The sequence below is a fragment of the Fukomys damarensis genome, unplaced genomic scaffold, assembly GCF_012274545.1.
Source record: "Fukomys damarensis isolate Sample0158 unplaced genomic scaffold, DMR_v1.0_HiC HiC_scaffold_17, whole genome shotgun sequence".
Taxonomy (NCBI): domain Eukaryota; kingdom Metazoa; phylum Chordata; class Mammalia; order Rodentia; family Bathyergidae; genus Fukomys; species Fukomys damarensis.
In genome coordinates this window covers 6,969,988-6,992,855 of record NW_022900929.1, presented here as the reverse complement: position 1 = coordinate 6,992,855, position 22,868 = coordinate 6,969,988, and the positions used below count along the sequence as shown (strand labels likewise).

The 22,868-nt window shown below is 42.4% G+C and overlaps 1 protein-coding gene across 1 annotated transcript in view; it reads left to right on the top strand.

The window, feature by feature from the left end:
- The window catches only part of Dnaaf5 (dynein axonemal assembly factor 5), a 76,596-nt gene that overhangs the window by 52,484 nt on the left and 1,244 nt on the right, over nucleotides 1–22,868 (top strand). The window lies entirely within an intron of this gene.

The window sequence follows — 22,868 nt, the reverse complement described above, 5'->3', positions numbered from 1 at the left end:
CATTGTATAGACAGGCCACAACGTGTCTATCCACTCAGCTGCTGGTTTATGTTTTTGAGCTGGTTCTCAGTTTTGGCTATTATCAAACAAACCAACCAACAAAAAACTCTTTGGAAGATGTTTGTATGATTCCTTGTATGGCTAAACACTTTCATTTGACAGAGATAAACATCTAGGAATAGAATGGCAGTGATAATAGATGTATACCCAAGTTTTACTTCAGAAACTGCCAAACTAAAGCTACTTTCTAAAATAATAGTACCATTTTATATTTCTTCCAGCAGAGTGTAAGAGTTCCATTTCCTTCTATTTTTACTAACACTTGGTAGGTTGGTTTTAATTTTATCTGTTCTAACGAGTGTGTAGTAGCTCTTTGTGGTTTTAATTTGCATTTCCCTAATGCCTAATGGTGTTGAGCATCTTTCCATGTGTGTATTTTGTTATTTATAATCATCTTTTATTGTGGTATCCTGCCCATCATTTAAAAGCTGGGTTGTTTTGTGAAATTTTGAGAATTCCCCATATACTCTGGATACAAGTCTGTGACCATTTATCACGGATGTCAACCTGACTGGGTTAAATACCTAGTGGGTTAGTGAAGCATGCTTCTAGGGTGGTCACAGAGGTGTGACCTTAGGTACTATACATACTTAGTCCCTAGCACCTTTCCCCTGATCTGCTTCCCAGCCACCATGAGCTAAGCAACTTTGTTACACCATGCCCTTCCACTCTTTCTGCTTTGGAACTAGCCAGCCATGGACTGAATCCTCTGAAATCATGAGCCTAATAAGCCTCTCCTGATTTAAGTTGCGGGTGTCAGTTATTGTGTCCCAGCACAGGAACTGATTCATATAAAATCCTTCATTCTATATGATTTGCAAGTGTTTTCTCTAGTGCTGTCATTTTGTCTTTTCCTTCTTTAAGTGTCTTTTTGTCTTTTTCTTTTCTTTTAGCTTTCTGAGACAGGGTCTCACTATGTAGTTGAGACTGACCTGGAACTCACTATGTAGCCCAGGCTGGTCTCGAACTCACAGCGATCCTCCTGCCTCAGCCTCCAGTGCTGGGATTATAGGTGTGCACCACCACACCCACCTTCTTTAAGTGTCTTTTGAAGAACAGAAGTTTTGAATTTTGAATCAAGTCTAATTTATCAATTTGTTCTTCTATGCATTTTACTTTTATTGTCATATGTTAATAAATCTGCCCAACTCAAGGTTACAGAGATTTTAGTTCCTGAATTTTCAAAAATTCAAAAAATTACTGTCATAAAGATATAACTCATCTGGGCTGGGGATTTAGCTCAGTGGTTCTGCTGCCTGCCTTGCAAGCACAAGGTCCTGATTCCAATCCCTGGTACCAAAAAAGATGTAACTCATCTGTTTGCCTCTACTTATATCTCCATTGAAAGGCAGCTTTACTTCCTTTTGAAATTCCTTTCTGTGCCGGGCATGATAAGTGTATGCTTATAACCCCAACACTCAGAAGGTTTAGGCAGAAAGATTGCCTTGAGTTTAAGGACAGTCTGGACTACATAGTGAGTTCAAGGCCAGCCAGAACTACATGCCAAGACAATCTCAAAAGAAGAAAAATTCCTTTCTGTGAACTAAAGGAAGATATGAGAACCCACTGTGATATAAGTGAATTGGTTAAAGATAATTGTTTTGTTTTGAGATGGTCTCACTTTGTAGTTCAGGTTGTCCTTGAATTCACTAGGTAGCCCAGGCTGATCTCGAACTCATGGCAATCCTCCTGCCTCATCCTCCTGAGTGCCGGGAAACATCTACCTTTTAATAGCCTCAGACAATCCATTGAATGTCAAGATGGAATGATCTCCAAAATGTAGTATTAGTTATAAAAACCAAGGAGCACAGCATTATGAACAGGATGTCCCATATGTAAAAGGAAGGGAAAGGGAGCTTATTTGTTTATATGCACAGAATATTTCTGGAAGGTTACAAATGAAACTCCTAACACTTCTGGAGAAGTTCCAGTGTGACTGATAGGTTTCCTTCTATGCCTTTTGATGCCTTTGAGTTTACTGCCTGGCACATGTATTGCCCAAGTCACAATTCACTTCAGCTCAGACTAGTTTGTAATTAGAAACCTGACTAACCCTGGGTGATAGTTTTCACCCTCCACACGCCCATTTCTTCTGCAGAGAGAAAGATCTGCAGGATGTCAGAGTAAATGGTTTATCAAAAAGTTATCTTGTTGGGGGGATGTAGCTCAGTGGTTCTGCTGCCTGCCTCTCAAGCACAAGGTCCCAAGTTCGATCCCTGCTACAAAAAAAAAAAAAAAAAAAAAAAAAAAAAAAAATAAAAAAAAAAAAAGTTGTCTTGCTGGGAAACAAAAACAAAAAGACTTACACCCAAGCATGCATGATGGCTTTATTCAAACCCCAAACTGGAAATAAGCCAGACCTCTATTGACAGCAGTGGACAGATAAACCATAGTATCCATACCGCACAACAGAGCACCGCACTGCAGTCAAAGGGAACAAGTGACTGATAAACATTGCGACGTGGGTGGTACTCACCGATGTTAGGCCCAACCGGACAAGCCCGATGTAAGCGAGCACGTCATGTGATTTCTGTGTGGGATCACAGAATAGGCAAAGCTATCTGCGGTAACTCTGCAGTCACAGAATCACTGCGGGCTGGGTGCCCTACGTGTCGTGTCCTCAGCTTGTTGCTGTTGTTGTACGCGCCGTCTTCTTCCCTGGAAGGCTTGCCTTCTAAAGCTAGATCTTTCTTCCCCACATCTGAGACTTGCTACTAGCCACGGAGGCAAAAGCATTTGCTTATTTGTGCTTTGGTATCTGCTCAAAGGTGTTTTGTTTTGTTTGCCTTTTCTTCTTTTGCAGTGCTGGGGATTGAACCCAGGACATTTTGCATGCTAAGCAAGTGCCACACCACTGAGCTCCCCGCCCCAATCCCTCAAGGGTTTTCTTAATGTCTTGGAAAGTAATTTGAAGAAAGGCAGTGCTTAATGGGTCCTGGCTGACAACAAATACAACACATGGTAACTGTAGACAGAAGAATCTATTTAGAAGTCTAGATGTTATTTTCCTGGCCTAATTTCTGGTACTTTTACCCTCTAACACCATATATTAGTTTTCTCTAAGACCCTCTACTTGTTCCCTTTCTTTTTATTTATTTTGTTTGGCTTGGTTTGGTTTGGTTTGGTTTTTTGATACAAGAGTCTTACTATGTTGTTCAGGCTGGCCTTGAACTCATGGTAATCCTCCTGCCTCAGCCTCCTGAGTGCTGGGATTACAGGCGTGCACCACCATACCCGGTTCTGTTCCTTCTCTTTAAAAACTGAGTTGACAATTGCTCTTGGTTTTGTTTTGTTTTTCCCAGGGATCAAACCCAAGGCCTTGCTCATGCTAGGCAAGTTATATAGTTCTTTAAAAAGTGAACTGACAGTTTTGGCTAAGAGAAGAGAGGAGGAACAATGGCAAACCTAAGGTTGACATAGGACAGTGAATGGCCCTTTAAACTAGTGTAGAATTAGGTTTGCTGTAGAACGCTGACACTTTGGAGCCTGCCAATAACAGACAAGGTCCCACTGAGGTTTTTGTCCTGCTGCTCAATTCCTAGGCCAGAGGTATTTTGATGTCGATACTAAGCACACACCATCAAGCTTGCTGCTTGTGCAGATGTAGCTGGTCAAGGCTGCAGCTGAGTAAGGAGCCCACTGGAATTATCCTAAAAAGACCTCAGTTGCTCTGAGGAAGCAGTTTTGGTCTCTGCAGCCAGGTGACTCCTTTAGCATTTCAAAGTGCTTCGTTCAGCCAGTACCTCTTTCTCTCATGAAATTAATTTGTTTCATAAATGAACACTCTCATGTACAACTGAAAACCTTGGATGACACTGAATGACAAAACCAAGATTAGCAACTGCTCTTCTGGAGTATAAACTGGGTCTCTTGAGACAAGCACATACCAGGGTTAGGGTTAAGATTAGCTCCAGCTCCTTCCAGCCTGCTTTCTCCCAGGTTCCACAGATGCACCCGACAGGAAAACTAGAAACACGGCGGAGCAGCCTTGGGACTGCAAGCCACTGGCCCAGCTGTGCAGCAGTCTCCCTGAGGCTGCTACCACTTGGCTCTGAGGAGCTGCCCTGGATACTGTCGGGTGTATGCCAAGGTACAGATACTGTTCCGGACCCGCCCAGCCACCATCCAAGTCTGCAGGAGCTGAGATGACTGAGTTCATCGTCCACCTGAAGAATCTATTCCCACCTGTCCTTATGGTGAGGGCACTATCTTAATTACTTTTCTCATAGCTGAGACAAAATATCCAGCACACAGCTCACAGTTTGTAGAGGTTTCAGTCCATAGTTGGCTGGCTCCAAGGTAGGCATCAAATAGTCTATGGAAATCAAGCAAAGTGACAAGCAAGTAAGCAGCAGGAAGCAGGAGCAGGCAGCGGAACCTTCTTTCTCTCCCTTATAATCCATCCAGGCTACTGGCCCTTTGGATAGGTATTGCTCACACCCAGAATGGGGTACCCTGAATCCTAGCATCACATCCTTAATCCCAGCATCACATACCTAAATCCAGTCACCTGGGAGAAGCCCCTGGGGGGCTTAGGGGGAACATCTAGATGCTACCCATAACATGCTGCCCTGGCCCCTAAAGATTCATGTACATCCTTTTATGCAAAGGACATTTAGTCCATCTCTAGAAGTTGCCAGGGATGTGAGGGCCATCTGGCTGTGACATCTGTCACCTCACTGATGTCCAGAGTTGATTTGGCTGATCTGGCTGGCTAGGAAGGTGTCCCCTTCCTTCCTCACCATTCCATGTACGTCCCTCCTGAAGTTGTGCATTCTGTTGAAGGAGATGACCACCCCCGATAGAGGAGGATGGTTTCCTCAGTCAAAGGTATACAAGTAGCTGCGCTCCCCTGCTAGAACCCCCGAACACGCTCTAACAGATGCCAAAGCCCTGTTTCAGCATTGCTGAAAAGTTCAAGTTTAAAGTCTCCTCTGAGATTTAATGCAAACTCTTAGCTGCAAGCACCTATACAAATGAAAAGACAGTTAAACACTTCCAACATACAGTGGCACAAGTAGACATTTCCATTCCGAAAGGTACAAATAGGGAGATATGAATGAATGGGACCAAAGCAGGTCCAAACTCCAGCAGGGCAAACATTAAGTCATGTAGTTCTATGTCCAACGTCCAAGGCAGTCTATGGCAAAATGTGAATGCAAAGGGCTTGGGTGGCTCTGCCCCTATGGCACTGTGCTCGCACAGCTTCTCTCTTGGGCTGGCTTTGCTCACTCCTTGCAGCTTTCCTCAATGGTTGGCATTCCTGGCTTCTCCAACCTTCTGGGGTCTCCACTGCACCTTGGGCTTCATGCAGCTTCACACACTGCCCTCTCAGGAACACACTGCCTGGCTTCCCAGGCCTCTTTCTGAAATCTGAGTGGAAGCCTCCCTGACCCCACAACTCTTGCATTCCGCACGCACCTAAAACCAGCACCATGTGGATGATGCCAAAGTCTACTGCCAGCTGGAACACTAGCCAGGCTTCCTTCTCTCTTGGTTGTAGGGGTTAAGTGCCTGGATTGCTGAGCACTAGGAACAAAATCCTGAGGAAGAAGTTCCCTAGGCCTCAGCCTTTCTGGAAAATAGTCTGGGGCTTTCTTCTCAAAGCAGTCTTCACCTTTGCGACTTTGAGGATGCAAAGGCTAGCGTCCTGCTGGTTCTTGTGATGTCCTCAGGCTATCTTTTCTATTGTTCTTTTCCTTCTCAGCAACCAAGTTCTCCATCTTTGCAGTCCACAATTTTACCACAGCTTCCTTTCTGGCCAGATTCGCAATGTTTAGTCATTCTCCTGGGCCCTTTGCTTTTGATTCTCAGTGTAAATCCAGCTAAAAGTACCCACAGTAGTCAGGCCACAGCCTCAACATTAGACTGTCTTGAAATTTCTTCTGCCAGATTAATCGGTCTGCCACATTTAATCTCGGTCTCAGGCACAGTCTTCGGACAAGAGCAAAATGTAGACAAATTTTCTGCCAAAGCATAGCACACATGGTCTGGAGTCCAACAGCCAACACAGTCTTCTTCCCAACAGAAACCTCCTGAGCTTAATCTTACAGCATTTCTATCAGCATTCTGATCTACTCAGCTCTGATCAGAATCTTCCATCAAGTACAGCTTAAAGATTCAAGGGTTGCTTCTTCACCTGTCATCACCAAAACTTTCCAAACTCTTCCCACAAGCCATTTCCAAAGGCTCCTAAACCACATGATCAGGTATGGTCACAGCAACAATACAAATTGTGTCTTAGTTACTTTTCTCATTGCTGAGACAAATACCTGTCATCCAAAGTTCCAGGAGGAAAGGTTTATTTCTGCTTACAGTTCGTAGAGATTTCAGTCTATAGTTTGCTGGCTCCAAGGCAGGGTGGCATGGCAGAGGGGCATCGCAAAAGAGAAATCACCCATGGCAAGCGAACAGGAGACTGAAGTAGCAGGCGGCAGCAGCAAGGAAGCAGAACCTTATTTCTGTCCCTTATATTCCATCCAGGCTACCTACCCTTTAAGCAGGTAGCACTCACATCCAGGATGGAACACCTTCATCCCAGCATTGCATCCTTAATCCTAGTACCATACACTCTAGATCCAGTCACCTCAGAGAAGCCCCCACCCATGATCACATGAGGCTATCAACCCATGACAGGCACTCAGCCAATCAGGTCAGTCTCCCAGTCAACATTGCAGTATGGCACATGGCTGGGACTCAGCCAATCAGGTGAACAAATGGGGCAGAAGTGGGGCTGCTTTCTGCCTGGTGTTCTAGGGAGTTGTGCCATCTTGTCATTAAGTGGTAAGTCTAAATGGCAGCAAACTCAGAGAACGTCCAGTTATATATGGCCTGTACCACACAGTCCATGCTAGGACACAAAATCACTTCTGTAGTGCACTTGCCAAACGTACATAACCTCTATCTTAGCATAGAAACATTGGACAAACCCAAAGATAACAGAGAAATATCTTCTAGTATCAAGCTCCTGAAAGACAAGGAAATTGTGAGGAACTGACCAGACAGGAGTAGCCTAAGGAGACTGTCAGCTCAGTGCAGTGCAGGACCCTGGAGTGACCTGTACCCAGAAAAGGACATTAGGGGGAAAATGCTGAAGTCTGAATAAAGACTAATAATTTAGTAGATGGGTCTGTGCCAGAATTAAATTCCTGGTTTTGGTATTTGTGGCTTCCTTTTCTGTAAGATGTTAATATTAGAAGAAACTGAGCAAAAAGTAGATGGGAACACTCAGACTTTTATATATATATAAGTTTCAAAGTAGTACTAACAATATATGTATACTGTGGGCTAGGGAAAATGGAAGACACATATCTCCCCCCAGGCATGGTAAGGAAGGAAGGGACATTCAGCACTGGGCTGGCCTTGTATCTCAGAAAGGGCAAGCTGGTGTGACCAGGACAGATGTGCTTTGGTGGAATCTCAACTCTAAGTGCATCTCCACCAGAGGTACAAGAACAGTGCCCTGGGGCTGGGGATTTAGCTCAAGGGCATCATGCCTGCCTCACAAGTGTAAGGTAGTGAGTTTGATCCCTGGTAAAAAAAAAAAAAAAAAACTTGCACAGTAACAGGTTTGGTGAGTTGGAGGAACCTCAAGAAAGCCAGTGTCATAGAGCCTCCAGATGAGCAGGAGGAAAGCAGGAAGTGAGTTTGGACAGGTGGCAAGAGTTCAGGTCAGGTTGGAGAAGATATATTAACTTCTCACCTCTGTTATCCTCTTATTCATTTAGGTTTTCCTCATATTAAATAATACATAGTACTTAAGGTTCTTTCTTCCCACCCCCAATCCATCCTCAGCCCACCACAGGAGATGAGGATCCCATCTTTTCTTTGGCCTCACCCCTGTTCACACTCAATAGCTGGGTCTTTACCTTCTACATTGTCCAGATTACTTACAATTAGAACAGATTGAAAATATTTACTCTTGTGTGATTTGCCTTTGATTCCAAAGGCTAGAAATCAACCAGAAGTATTTGCTGATCATATGTTTTACAATAGTACCTTGGTTTACAAACTTAATTCTTTCCATGTTTCTGGTCACCGAATTTACTCCATGAATGAAGTTTGTGAACCAAGGTACCACTATATTTGTTCAACATCTTAATGGGGTAGTGTTCTCTTCCATTAAGCCCAGTGTCCTTAAAAAAAAGATTATTCTCCATGAACTGCTCAAAATAATGCCATAGTTTTATTTGTTTCATATTTGGACCAAGATGTTGGCATACAGCTTTTTATCTTTTGCATTTATATCTCTTTTGTGTGGTGTGGTGGTGCTGGGGATGGAACTCCAGGCTTCACACATGTTGAACAAATGTTCTACCACCGAGCTGCTACACTCTAAGCCTGCTTTTCTTTTTTTGTCTTAGACAAAAGAATAATGTGCCTTCTCTGTATCCTCACATTTACCTGGCCTGTCATGCTAAATATCATCCAGAACACTGTGCCCTTTTTTTCCCTGAAGTCTCTTACAAAGCTCTCCTGTCTCATTAGCCTCGGTGGTCATCTCAAGACTTCCGGCCTTCTGGACCACTACTGGGCTGATCTGATGCATTCAATATTCATGACTTCCTTCTTCCTTTGTTGAGTTACATTCCTAGCACATCTTCAGGGGAGGGGTGTGTTAGATATCTAAAAATGCTTTTAGTTTTTTTGCCTCATAATGGGGCATACATTTCTAGATCCAAAATTATCCCTCAAAGTTTCAATGGTACAGCTCTATACTCTTGCTCTTCATGGTATGATGGTGGTGCCTGTTAGGATTCTGGATGCCTTCAGGATCTTGTTTTCGTCCTTGATACTCTGAAATGTAACAAAAATGAGTCTAGATGCGTCTTTTGTCAACCCCTGCTCTGTGACCTATTGGACCTTTTATCTTCCATAGACTGGAGAGGGCAACTGGCCAGTAGCCATCTTGGAGATAGGCCAACTAAGCTTGTAACTCAGAATAGCTGCCAGCCAGCTCTATCTAGTGGCGCCCAGTGTTTAGTTCAAGTATGCAGGAGGTGAGCAAGTGAAGTTAAAACCAAAAGGAGGTACATGGACTATTGTAGGCTCAAAAAATCTGGTTCCAGCCTAATAGCCAGACACCAGCCTGAACTTCAGTAGAACTAAAGGTGCAGGCAGGCTCGGATTATCCACTACCCCATCATGAAGTGACAGCTGGCCTGCTGGGATTAATCAGTTTGGCTCTAGACTCTAACTACCAATGTTATCTACAGGTGACAACAGAGACATGCCTTGAATTGGAATTTTTCTTTTTTTTTCTCTTTTCTGTTCTTATTCTTGTTTTGGTTTTTTCTTGCTAGTTTGAATGAAGTTTCTAGATTTTTGCGTGTGGTTGTTGTTCTGTTCTGTGCTGTTCTGTTCTTGTTTTCATTTCTTCTTTTCTCTTTCCCTGTCTTCTTCATCACTTTCCTGAAGTTTGTACAATCTTCCTTTGTCATCCAGCCTTGCTTCTAACCTCTCCTCTTGGTCTATTTCTCTATTTTCCTCCAACCTCCTCCTTTGTTTATTTATTAAGTTTTTTTGTACATTTTAGGTATACAATATGATGACACTCATCATTAGGAGTTTGTACCTTTACATGATGTATCTTGGTTCTTATTTTTTTCCCCATACCCCTGGCCTCCCTTTACCCCCGCCAACCTTCCCTATTTACAAAAACTTTTTGTTTTTTTTCTTTTCTCATATTTATTCCTTTCCCTACCCCTCCCCTTCCCCTTCCCCTTGGGACATTTTTTTCTATTTCACATTATCTGTTACACATTTTGATCCTTATTTACACTTTTAGTTTCCTACACCAGAGAAACTATTCGGTATTTACATGTGTGTCCTATTTATTAAGAGTATGGCCTCAATGTGCATCCATTTAGCTATAAATGTCTCTAGTTTCTTGTTCGTTATGGCTGAGTAGTAAATTTTATATTTTTAAAATAATACATTTTCTTTATCCAGTCTCCAGCTGATGGACAATTGAGGTGTTTCCAACATTTAGCTATTACGGACTGTGCCACTATAAACATGGGTGCACGTATATTGCTGTGGTGTGATTCTTTTAATTCTTTTGAGAAGATACCCAGAAAGGGAATAGTGGGGTCAAATGGGACCTCTAATTCTAGTTTTGTTTTGTTTTGTTTTTTTTGCACCAGGGATCGAACTCAGGTCCTTGTGCTTGCAAGGCAGGCGCCAGAACCACTGAGCTAAATCCCCAGCCCTAATTCTAGTTTTTTGAGGTATCTCCATACATATTCTACAGTGGTTGCACCAGTATACACTCCCACCAACAGTGGAGAAGAGTTGCTTTTTCCCCCAGACCTGCTAGCATTTGCTACTGGTTGATTTTTTTCTTTTTCTTTCTTTTTTTTTTTTGTTCCAGGGATTGAACTCAGGACCTTCCACTTACAAGGCTGGTGGCAGCACCACTGAGCTAATCCCCAGCCCTGGTTGATTTCTTTCTTTTCTTTTTTTTTTTTTGGTTCTTTTGACACAGGGTCTCACTACATAGTTGAGACTGACCTGGAATTCACTATGTAGCCCAGGCTAGTCTCGAACTCACAGCAATCCTCCTGCCTCAGCCTTCCTAGTGCTGGGATTACAGGTATACGCCACCACGCTCAGCCTGGTTGATTTCTTGATAGCAGCTATTCCTTCTGGGGTGAGGTGGAATCTCAGCATTTTCATTTGTATCTCTCGAATAACCAGTGATGTTGAATATTTTTTCCTGTGTTTATTTGCTATTTCTACTTCTTTGTCTGAGAAATGTCTGTTCATTTCAGATACCTATTTTTGGATTGTGTCTTTAAATTTGGAAGGTCTGATTTTTTTTAAAAGTTCTTTATATATTCTAAGTAGTAGACTGAGGAAAAACTGGTAAAAATTTTTTCACACATTGTGGGTTGTCTCTTCACTTTGTTGGTGGTTTCTCTTGCTATACAGCTTTTTAATAAGATGAGATCCCAGTTGTTGATATTTTGTGCTAGTTCACAAGCAGCTGAAGTTCATGAAGTATTTCTGCGCCAATGTCTTCAAGAGTTTTACCTAATCTCTCTTCCAGCCAGTTTAGTGTTTCTATTTTAATGTTTAGATCTTTGGAGCCAGGGATTTAGCTCAGTGGTACTGCTGCCAGCCTTGCAAGCGCAAGGTCCTGAGTTTGATCCTCCCAAAACATTTAGATCTTGATCCATTTTGATTTTAGTTTTGTGCATGGTGAGCAACATAGGTCTAGTTTTAATCTTTGGCAAGTTGAAATCCAGTTTTTCCAGCACCATTTATTAAAGAGTCTATCTTTCCTCCAGTGCAGGTGTTTGGCTCCTTTGTCAAAGATGAGGTGGCTGAGTATGTCTGGAATTGCTTCTGCATCTTCTACTCTGGTAAAAAACCTACAGAAAATTGGAATAGGTGGTCTTTATCTCAACCTAAGAAAAGCCATCTATGAAAAACCAACAGCCAGTATCGTACTAAATGGTCAAAAACAAACAAAAAAATGGTCAAAAACTGAAATCCACATTAAAATAAGGAACAAGACAAGGATGTCCATTATTACCACTGCTTTTCATTATAGTTCTAGAAACATTAGTCACAGCAATTAGACAAGAGAAAGAAATAAAAGGAATAAAAATAGGAAACAAAGAGTTTAATTGTCATTATTTGCAGATGACATGATACTTTCTATAGAAGACCTCAAGAACTCCACCAAAAGTCTTGTAGGCTTAATACTAAATTCAGTAGAGTAGCTGGATACAAGGTCAACACACAAAAATCAATAGCCTTCCTATACACAAACAACAGATTCACTGAGAGAGGAACTGAAGAAATAACTCCTTTCACAATAGCATCTCCCCCCCAAAATGAAATACCTAGGAATCAACCTAATGAAATAAATCAAAAACCTCTACTCTGAAAACTACAGCACTCTGAAAAAGGAGATTGAAGTCTATAGCCATACCACCCTGAATGCACCCACTCTCATCTGAAAAAAGAGATTTAAGAGGTTATCAGAAAATGGAAAGACATCCCTTGCTCCTGGATAGGAAGAACCAATATAGTGAAAATGGCCATACTTCCAGAACTGCCATATAAATTTAATAGAATCCCAATTGAAATTCCAACAGCATACTTCACAGACCTTGAGAAAACAATCCAAAACTTCATTTGGAACCAGAAAAGATCTAGAATAGCAAAAGCAATTCTAGGCAACAAAGACAAGGTAGGGGGTATCACAAGCCCCAACTTGAAACTATACTGCAAAGCTACTGTGATAAAATCACCATGGTACTGGCAAAGAAATAGACCCAAGGATCAGTGGAACAGATTAGAAGATCCTCCAGCCCCTTTTAAGTCTTCTCCCCTGTGGATAAAATTGCCATACATGGCTTATTACATACAATTTTCTTGTTCATTTTAGATTTTTTTATATAACCACAAATCTAGTTCATAGGGTTAAAAGTGGCAAATTAATAGTTACCATAGTTTGTCATTTTCTAGGTTGTTTGATGCTGTTATTGCTGATTGTACTACTTAAACCAAGATGATATAATTGCATTAATCGGTTGTTCTTCCTGGGATACCAAGATTGTGTTTTAGAAAAACTATAAGCCAGTGCCAGAGAACCTGTGGCTGGGCCAAGTAGGCAGAAACTTCTTATTTCCAATAAGTTGAAGAAGTAGAATCATACAACAGACTCAAAACCCAAAGCCAACTACACCTGGAAGACATTTCTAAGAAGTAGTCATTTCCTAAGGGTTCTGAATACTGGCAGTAAAGCTACTCATCATAAACAATTTATAAGCATCAACCCAGGAATTAAACTTTTAAAAAAATAGAAAATGAGAAGACACTTAAGCTCCCCAGACTTTCAGCTCACCAAAGGCAAGCCCAGGGGACAGTGAGGTGGAACAATCTGAAAGTCACCCACCTGGACTCTCTAAAGTGGTAACAGAGGAAGTAATTAAGCAGATGAATGAGACTCTAGAAAAAATCAAATCAGAAATAATTTCTCAGATAACTATATAGATGGTGACCAGAATGAAAGACATGCTTAGTAACCCTAGTCTCTAGAGCAGATACAGATAAAAAATAGAGCAGCTCAGAAACATGATAGAAATCATGAATGCCCAGCATAGGAAAGAAATAGAATCCATGAAACAGATTCAAACAGATCTCCAGGAGACTAAAAATACCACTGACAGTATATGAAGCAGAATGAGCCAATGTGAGGACAGAACATCAGATGTAGAAAATAGGACTATGGTTAGCAATCATGAAAAGAATTTCTTTAATCAACTTTACTGAGATTTAATTTTCTTACAATGAAATGTATTTTAAGTGTATATTTTGATGAGTTTATACAAGCATATACTATTATGTAGTCATTCCTGCAATCAAGTCACCCAGACATAGTGATGCATGCATGTAATCCCAGCACTGTGGGAGGCTGAAGCAGGAAGATCACAAATTTGAGCCCATCCTGGACAATTTTGCAAGACTCTGTCTCAAAATTAAAAGAATAGTAATAATAAAAAGGGGTGGAGATGGGACTCAGTGCAAAGGCTCTGTGTTTAACCCAAGTACTGCCATAGGTAGGTGGGTGGATCAATCAATAGATAGGATAGATCATAGACAGAAAGACGTTTCTATTATACTGATGATTTTCTTGGTTCCTCCTTACCTCAACCCCAGCTCTGAGCAAACCACATATCCACTTTCTGTTGCTATAGAGTTGTCCTGTTTGTTTATTTTTTGTTTATTTGTGTGTTTGTTTGTTTGAGACAGGGACTATATAATTCAGGCTGACCTTGAACTCATTATAGCCCAAGCAAACTCACAGAGATCCTTGCCTCACCCTGCCGAGGCATGTGCTGCCACGCCCAGCTGTGTTTTCCTAGTTAGAATTGTGTAAGTGAAACTGTGCAGCATAATCTTTTGTATCTTCTGAGACTTAGCCCTGTTGCTACAACACTGCTGGGTGGTATATGTTATGTGGTTAACCACAACTTTTTGCTCACCAGTTGAGGGACATTTGGGTTTTCTAGTTCCATTTTGAGTAATACTGCAATATGTGTTCAGATATAGATCTTTGTGTGGACCCATGTTTTCATTTCACTTGATAGTGCTATATCTGGAAGTGGAATTGCTGGATTTCATAGTGTGTGTTTACCATATAATAAACTGCTGCTCTGTTCATCATTTGGCATTCTCATAAGCAACTTATGGGAGAGTTCCAGTTGCTCTGGATCATGCCCAACACTTGATATGGTGAGATTTTAAAGTTTTAGCCATCCTGTTGGATGTGTAGTGGGATTTCCACGTGGTTTTAATTTATATTTCCCTCATGACCGATGATGTTGAGTACCTTTATGTGCTCATCAATTATTCCTGGTGAAATGTCTATTCAGATCCTTGGCTCAAATTCAAAGTGTGTTGTTTTCTTATGCAGTTGGAAAAGCTCTTCGTGAGATGTTGTTTGGTTTTCAATGGGTTATGCCCAATAGACTCACTGGAAGTTGACAATATTGTAAGTAGGATATGCATATAACACCCCTTGCTTCCCAAACACCTTAGCTCAGCTGCACAGCACCTTGCAGACCTTGCAGAGTGTCCCTGGTACCCTCATGATGGGCTGGCTGCCTGGAAGCTATGGGTCACTGCTGCTGCCCAACTTCAGGAGAGAGTGTCTCACCTCATCACTAACCCAAGGAAGGATCAAAATTGAAAATCTGGTATATAGTTTTTACAGAATACTTTTGCTTGTATGTTTGATTGAGACAGGATCTCACTGTCGTCCAGCCTGGCCTTGATAATCCTCCTGCTTCAGCCTCCCTCGTGCTAGGATTACAGGTGTACACCACTACTCCTGGCTTATCTCCCAGCTTGTGTATTCATTTTCTTAATGATGTTTTTTGAAAATAATTTTTAAAATTTCAATGAAGTCTAATTTGTCAGTTTTTTTGTGGCCTATGCCCATTAAGTTCTTATTTTTCAAAAACTTTCTTAAATGATTATTACTTCTACATGGCATCTTATCTTTAAAATATTGTATTTCCTCAAATCTCCCAGAGGATTCCAATTACAACATTTTCAAATCTACCCCTTTTGTCATGTGTATACATGGTGCTGAGAGTCAAACCCAGAGGCACTGTACCACTGAGCTACACCTCTAGCCCCTTTTTATTATTTATTTATTTATTTATTTTTGTACTGGGGATCAAACTCAGAACCTTGCGCTTGCAAGACAGACGTCAAACCACTGAGCTAAATCCCCAGCCCTATTTTTGAGACAGGGTCTTGCTAAATTCCCCGGGCTGGGCTTGAACTCACAATCCTCCTGTCTCAGCATCCCCAAAGCACTGAGTTTACAGGCATACATCACCATATGCAGCTCAAAGCTCTCCCTTGTTTTTGTTGTTGTTTGTTTGTTTTTTGAAACAGGGTCTCACTATGTAGTTGAGACTGACCTGGAACTCACTATGTAGCCCAGGCTGGTCTCAAACTCACAGCGATTTTTTTTTCTCCCTTGTTTTCTGATCACCATGATTTCAGAAGTAGTCACCCCACCTGTTTGGTCCTTGGTTTTCTTCCCTACTGCTGGCCCTCTGGGGTCTCCTACTTACCAATGGAGGCCTTGCTTCACTATTCCAGGTGACTCTTGTCCCTGACAGGCCTCCTAAGTAGAGCTCAAGCACAAGACAGTCTCCAGGTGTCCAGCTGGAAAGGAAGAGGACACTGGGAGGCTTCTGAGGGAGCAGGCAGAGGAAGGAACTATGCCGGAAGCCCCGCCCACTCAGAGACTCTCCCACATAGGTTACTGTGTGTTTTTCTGGAAAAGAGGATTCCATTCCTGACGGGGGTGCCTGTCAGCTGCTGGTTATGCTGACTGTAGAAGGAGCATGGCTTAATCCCTGTGGAGCCAGGCCTACCCCAGCCTCAGACCTCTGGGAGGAGGCATCTGCCTCGCCCCCGGATACCTATTCTGAGATTCAATGTTATGCACTGGCTCCACCAACCCACACATTCCACAGCTCTTTGCCTTTTCCAAAGGTGTAAGCTTTGGTCTACTGTGCCCTCTCTCCCTCTGTCCAGCTTTCTGTGCTTCTCCAGCCTTCACTGACAAGCTTGGGATGGGAAGGAGACACCAGTCAATGCCCAGGGAACACCTGGTTAGACCTGTTTTTCCTCTGGTGCTGAGCTCTGACCTTTGTCTATATCTGGGGAAGAGCATCCTCGACTTGTTTGGTAGAAAAGCAGATTCTAACACAGTGACTGTGGTGTCCACTTGTATAAAATAGATGTCTGTGTTCACAGAATGACAGGATGGATATAAAAATGTTTCCAGAAGTCACTCTGGGTGAAGGGATCCAAGTGGCCTATGTCTGTTTAGTTGTTGTTGGGGTTGTTTGTTTGAGACAGGGTCTTGTTATGTAGTTCAGGCTGGCCTTGAACTCAAATTGTTCCTCCTGCTTCAGCCTCTAGAGTGCTGGGATTTCAGGAGTCCCAGCCCTGTGCGTGTTTAGTGTTTACAGTGTGTGCTTGTTTTCTGACAGCTTTGGTGTGCTTATGGCAGTTTGCATAGCAGCTGAAGTCCCAGACTGCATCAGCAGCTCTGGGCGTGTGAGCCTTGGATCCACACCTGCCATAGAATGCACACAGGGGCTCATATCTCCTCCTCTGCCTGTCCTGAGTCTTTAGTGAGACAGCACTTGCAAGACTGGAGACATTCGAGGCCTACAGTGAGGAGTGCTAGCAAACGAGGGCTGCTAGGATCCTACTTGGTGGTGGTATTTCTTTGTGGTTCTGAGGATTAAACGGAGGGGTTCACGCCCAGTCCATTTTTATTTTTTATTTAGACACAGTGTTTCATTAAGTTACTACATTGCCCCGGCTGGGCTCCAACTTGCAACCTTCCTACCTCAGCTTCCCAGAGTGCTGGGATTACAGAAATGCACCACCACACCAGATTCCTTTTTGTTTTAGATAAGATTAAAAAACAAAACCAAAATGAGAACATGTATATTATCAGGCTTTGAACAAGCAGCTTCATGGGTTCCCTTCAGGAAGTATTAGCTGCCCAAAGTTCTCCCTGATGACTGGACCAATAAATTCCTGCAGAAAAGACAGTTTAATTAAGGGGAAGGTATTTACCAAACTTTGGCTTAGTTTGATTTGAGCAAAATAAGTTTCAAATACTCTTGATTTCTGTGAAGATTTGGATGAAGCCACAGAAAACATATATAGTTGTTGGTAACTTGTCTGGATGCACACTCAACCGCTCTTCCGTGACAGTACTGGAATGTTGGAAAAACTTATTTTTCAGAGTATGGGACAATAAGAATATTTTTCCCTAAAAATAGACTGAGGATCGAAACAGGGAAAGGGACTCTAGGACAAAAAATTAGCCAGTCTCCAAAGCTGGTGAGCTCTGAAGAGGTGGAGGGGATGGACTGGCTGCTCCTGAGCTGGTCCTTACTTTGGATCTCATGTGACAACAGCTACAGAAAAACAACTCACTGTGGGGAGAAAGGAACCCTTCTCCATTGTCGGTGGGAGTGCAGACTGGTGCAACCACTATGGAAGTCAATATAGAGATACCTCAAAGAACTAGGATTAGAGGTTCCATTTGACCCAGCCATCCCTTTGTTTGGTATCTTTCCAAAAGAATTGAAAGAATCATATCACAGTTCATAGCAGCACAGTTTGCAATAGCTAAAACTTGGAAACAGCCCATCTGCCCATCAAATGGAAACTGGATAAAGAAGATGTGGTTTTTCTATAAAATGGAATACTAATACTACTCAGCCATAAAGAATGAGAAAGTAGATTCATTCATAGGTAAATGGGTACATTTTGAGGATATACTCCTAAGTGAAATAAATAAGTCACACATATGCAAATACCGAATAGTTTCTCTGGTGTGAAAAACTAAAATAGTACTCAAGATCCTAACAGGGCAATTAGCAATGTGAAATAGGAAGAAAAGGACCAAAGGTGTAGGGACAGTGAGAAGGACAGGGAAAGAGGAATAAGGGGAAAGGAAAAAAAATGAGAAAATGTAAAAATGGAATTAAAGTGTTTGAAGGTGGGGAGGGGAGGAGACATGTAAAGGTACAAGATCCCAGTAATGAATGTAACTGTACTGTCTACCTAGAATATACCAATAAATTCAATTAAAAAAAAAAAGAAAAAGAATTCACTTTTGAAAATAAGGTTGCTTCAGAACTCAAAAGAATGTCGTGACTGATGTGAAATCCAACTTAGGCTCAGGTTTCCATTATCTTTGGGCTTTAACCTGTTCATGGTGGGGCTGTAATTCATGCCTTGCTGCCTGGCAGCTCTGAACCACCGGTGGTATATGCATGACTCTCCCGTTGGATGACATGGGACAGTCATACATGTACTATGGCTGGGCAAGGTAGGAGGAACACGTTAAAACATCTTCCTGGAGAAAAAGTTTCTTACTATGACTTTTGATTGCTTCAGTGTTTAAAAGCAGACGTTTAGACTCAGCCAGCCCATGTGATAAATGTATAGATAGCAGAGGGCTCGATTAACAAACAGCTGGTTGACCAAAATAAACCTGTGGACACACAGAGCGGACATTTTTTGAGAGCCAGAAGCTAATTCCTGCAGGTCGGAAGCCTGGGGTTTCTGGAAACACCAGCCATGAGTGTGTCAGCACCTCACCAGGCAGAGCTGTGCCTCAGTCGGGATCATGTGTTCAGCTGTGTTCTGACCTTCCTCATGGTGGGGAGAAGATGGAAAGACCACAGGCAGCATAAAGGGCCATCTGAACATATCTGTAATCCTAGCACTCTGAAGGTTGAGGCAGGAGGATCACAAGTTCAAGCCCAGGCTGGGCAAGCTAGCAACTCAGAAAGACCCTTTCTCAAAATTTAAAAAGGGCTGGGCTGGGGATTTAGCTAGTGATTCTGCCGCCTGCCATGCAAGCACAAGGACCTGAGTTTGATCCCCAGTACCCCCAAAAAATTTAAATAAAAAATAAAAAGTACTGAGGATGTAGCTCAGTGCAAAGGTCCTGGGTTCAAACCCCAGTGCCACAATGAAAAAATAAATAAATGCAATATTATTTATTGATCCCAGTACTTATATTTTCCTTTTTAAGGAATCTTACATTAAGCCAGTCATGGTGGGGTACACCTGTGATCCCAGCTACTGAGGAGACTGAGGAGGATCGAAAGTTCATTTTAGACCTTAAAATACTGAAAAGGCCAGGGCAGGGTATGGCTTAACACCCCCTTGGTTCAGTTTTCAATTCTGCCCAAAAAAAAGGTCTTCCATTAAAAAGGACCCAAACATTGACACAAATGACCTGGACTCTCCAGGCAATGATGCTGAGTGAGAAAAGCTCATCTCAGAAGGGCTCATATTGTCTGCTCCATTTATATAATATTAAAAATCACAGTGGTTTTGGGCCAGGGATTTAGCTCAGTGGTTCCACCACCTACTTCGCAAGCACAAGGTCTGGAGATCAATCCCCAGTACCAAAAAAATAAAAGAAAATCACAATGGTTTAGAAACATAGGCCAGATGAGTGCATGGGTTAAGGATAAGGGGTAAAAATCAGCAGGTAAAGGGGTGTCTTTAGTTGTGCTGTTAAGGCTGCATAGATCTCCTGAATGGATTCAAAACATCCACCTTTCACTGGTCAGTTTGACTTTGGGGAAGAACCAGAAGTCACATGGTGCCAGATCCAGTGAATAAAGTGCGTGAGTCTGCCTTTCATTTGGGTGGCCCACAGAAGCAGTCTTTACTACAGTTTTTATCATGCCTGGTTAAAGACACTCACAAAAGAGGGCTTCCAGAACTGCTTCAGAAAGTGGCAAGAACAATGGGATAAGTGCATCAAAGCAAAGGAGAATATTTTGAGGGAGATTATTGGCATTGTGTGTTTTACTGTAATAATTTTTTATTTAAACCCATACCACACATTTTGTACATGTGAGACAAGACCCATAAAGCTGAACACATAAAAAAGTAGCGAATTGGGGAAATCTGAATAAAATGGAAGCCAGAATCAATGTTCACATCTCCACTTGATATACTATTTTAGCAAAATATTGCCATTGGGGGGAAGAGTGCAGTATATTACTTCTTGTCAGTACGTGTGAATCTGCACTTATCTCACCAATGTACATTGATATGTCTTCAGAATACAGAATAACATTGAACACAAGATGTAAATATCCAATAAAGAGGGCTTTTGGGGGAGGATTGGGATTTAATCCATGGCCATTGCACTCAGCTATATCTCCAGCCCCCTTTTATTTTTTATTTTGAGACAGGTCTAAGTTGCCCAGGCTGGGCTCAAACTTGTGATCCTCTTGTATCAGCCTCCCGGAATGCTAGGATTACATGTGTGCGATACTGTACTCAGCTCAATAAAGAGTGTTTAAAAATTTCAAATAAATTGTGTCATCAGAAAATTTTTTTATCATTATTCTGCCTAGGGATTACTACTAATCACCACTGTCAATTAATTCTGTGGTTGTTTTGGTCAAATAATAGCATTTATACAACAGAAAAGTAACACCAAAATATTTTCAAAGAAATACCTGCTTTCATGATTTTTTGGTTAAGGTGATAGCACAGGTGTAGAAATGACTTCTTAATCCTATAGCATCTACATGGCTGTGCCCAGACCCTCCCCCCAGCCTGTCATAGGGTAGATTTTTTTTTTTCTTGGTACTGGATATGAATTCAGGACATTGTGCTTGTGAAACAGGCATAGTGCCACTGAGCTAAATCCCCAACAGGGGTAGATTCTGAGGAAGCCCTCGGGCCTGCAGAGCACTGCCCTGCTCAGCTCCAAGGAAGGTCCTCCACTCTGGCTTTTTTTAAACCCATAGTTCCACAGGCCAGGTGTGATGGCACACAACTATAATCCCCGCACTTAGGAGGTTGAGGCAGGAGGATTGCTGCAAGTTTGAGACCAGCCTGAAGTACACAGAGGGACCCTATCTGAAAAACAAAAATCCCTACAGATCCACTTCTGAAGATTTGTCCCAATGAGACCTAAGGACAGTGCAAAGGGAGTGTCCGGGAGGGTCCTAGAGGCACTAGAGACAGGCACTCCCAAGGAGTTAACACCAGCCACAGGAAATGCGCCAGGCAGGTGCACTGAGATTTGTGGAAAAGGCAGGTCACCAAGGAAAAACGTCTTGGTGACAATGTTTTGTCTATAAAAAGAAGTGTATCAGGAAATCCTCCAAAGCAGAACCCATGACTTATAATTAGAGTTGTATACACATCCCTTGCTTTTTTTTTTTTGGTACTGGGGATCGAACTCAGGGCCTTGCACTTGCAAGGCAGCAGGTGGCACACTGAGCTAAATCCCCACCCCTCCTTCTAATATTTTAATAGTATTTTCGATAACATTTGTGCATTGCTAGTGAAATGGAAAATAATGACTTAAAACTATCTGCCACATGGCAGCCACTTTCCTCATTCAACCTCTGTTCCTAGTTGGACATCACTCTTCCCTCCCCACACCTGAGGCCCTGACAACAGCTGTCCCTGGTTCTGATCCCTCACGCTCCCTCCAGCTCTTTTGTCCTCAGTTCCCAGGCAGGTGACCACGAGACCTGCCAAGACCCTCTCTCCAAACAGAGGCCTTTTCCCTCTGCACAGGTAAAGCCCCACACAGGCAGATTATACAGTTGCATGAAGACCCTGGGGTGGCCATATTCCAGATGGTACAGGTAGCAAGGCTATTTTCTAAGTTCTCCCTCCACATCTCCACCATTTCTTACCAGGTCTGGGTACAGGGTGTCCACTGCTAGACTCCTGGAGAGGAGAAAGCCTCTGTCTCCAAAAAACACTTGTGGGGGCTACACACTGCCCTACAGGTGGGGTCTCTTTACTGGGCCCAAGTTGTGAGGCCCAGGGAAGCCAAACACTCTGGTTTCTCAGGAGAAACTAGGAGGCCATTTAAAAAAAAAAAAAAAGTTAAAGTGCTTTAATCTTTAGATATTGGCCACAAACTCACATATTCCTAAAACACTGTGAAAGGCCAACAAACATATCTGTGGCCGGTTTCAAGGCCACTTGTCAGGATACTGGGATGTGGACTGTATTCACCCAGCAGCTACCATCATTCACAGGCAGCCACTGAGTACCCTGTGCTGGGCTTGGGGGTCTGACAGCAGGCAAAATAAAGATCCCATCCTGGATGGACTTTCACGCGGGTGGTGGTAGGGAAACAAACATTAAGCAAAATAAATTAGCTTATTCTGTAATTAAAACCAAGCCAGGGCCAGGGATTTAGCTCAGTGGTTTCTCCGCCTGGCTTGTAAGCACAAGGGCCTGAGTTCAATACTCAGTACAAAAACAAAACGAAACAAACAAACAAACAAACAAAAACCAAGCCAGGGTATGGTGGTTCACAACACTCGGGAGGCCGAGGCAGTAGAATTGCTGTGAGTTCAAGACCAGCCTGGGCTACACAGTGAGTTCAAGTCCAGCCTGAACTACACAGTAAGACCCTGTCTCAAATAAATAAATAAATGAATAAATAAATAAAATCAAGCTAGAGGAAGAAGCAGGCCTAATTCTCAACTCTCATGGATACAGTGTCTTCTTGGGAATAGTGGAAAAGTTTGTGGAAATAAATGCCAGTGCTGGCTGTACAATACTGTGAATTACTACATTCTACAACTTGTACAGTTTGATTAACTTTTGTAATTGCAGTAAGGCTGGGCATGGTGGCACTCTCCTGGAATCCCAGTACTTAGAAGGCTGAGGAAGAAGGATGGCCATGAGTTTGAGGCCAGCCTGAATTTCATATCGAGACCCTGTCTCAA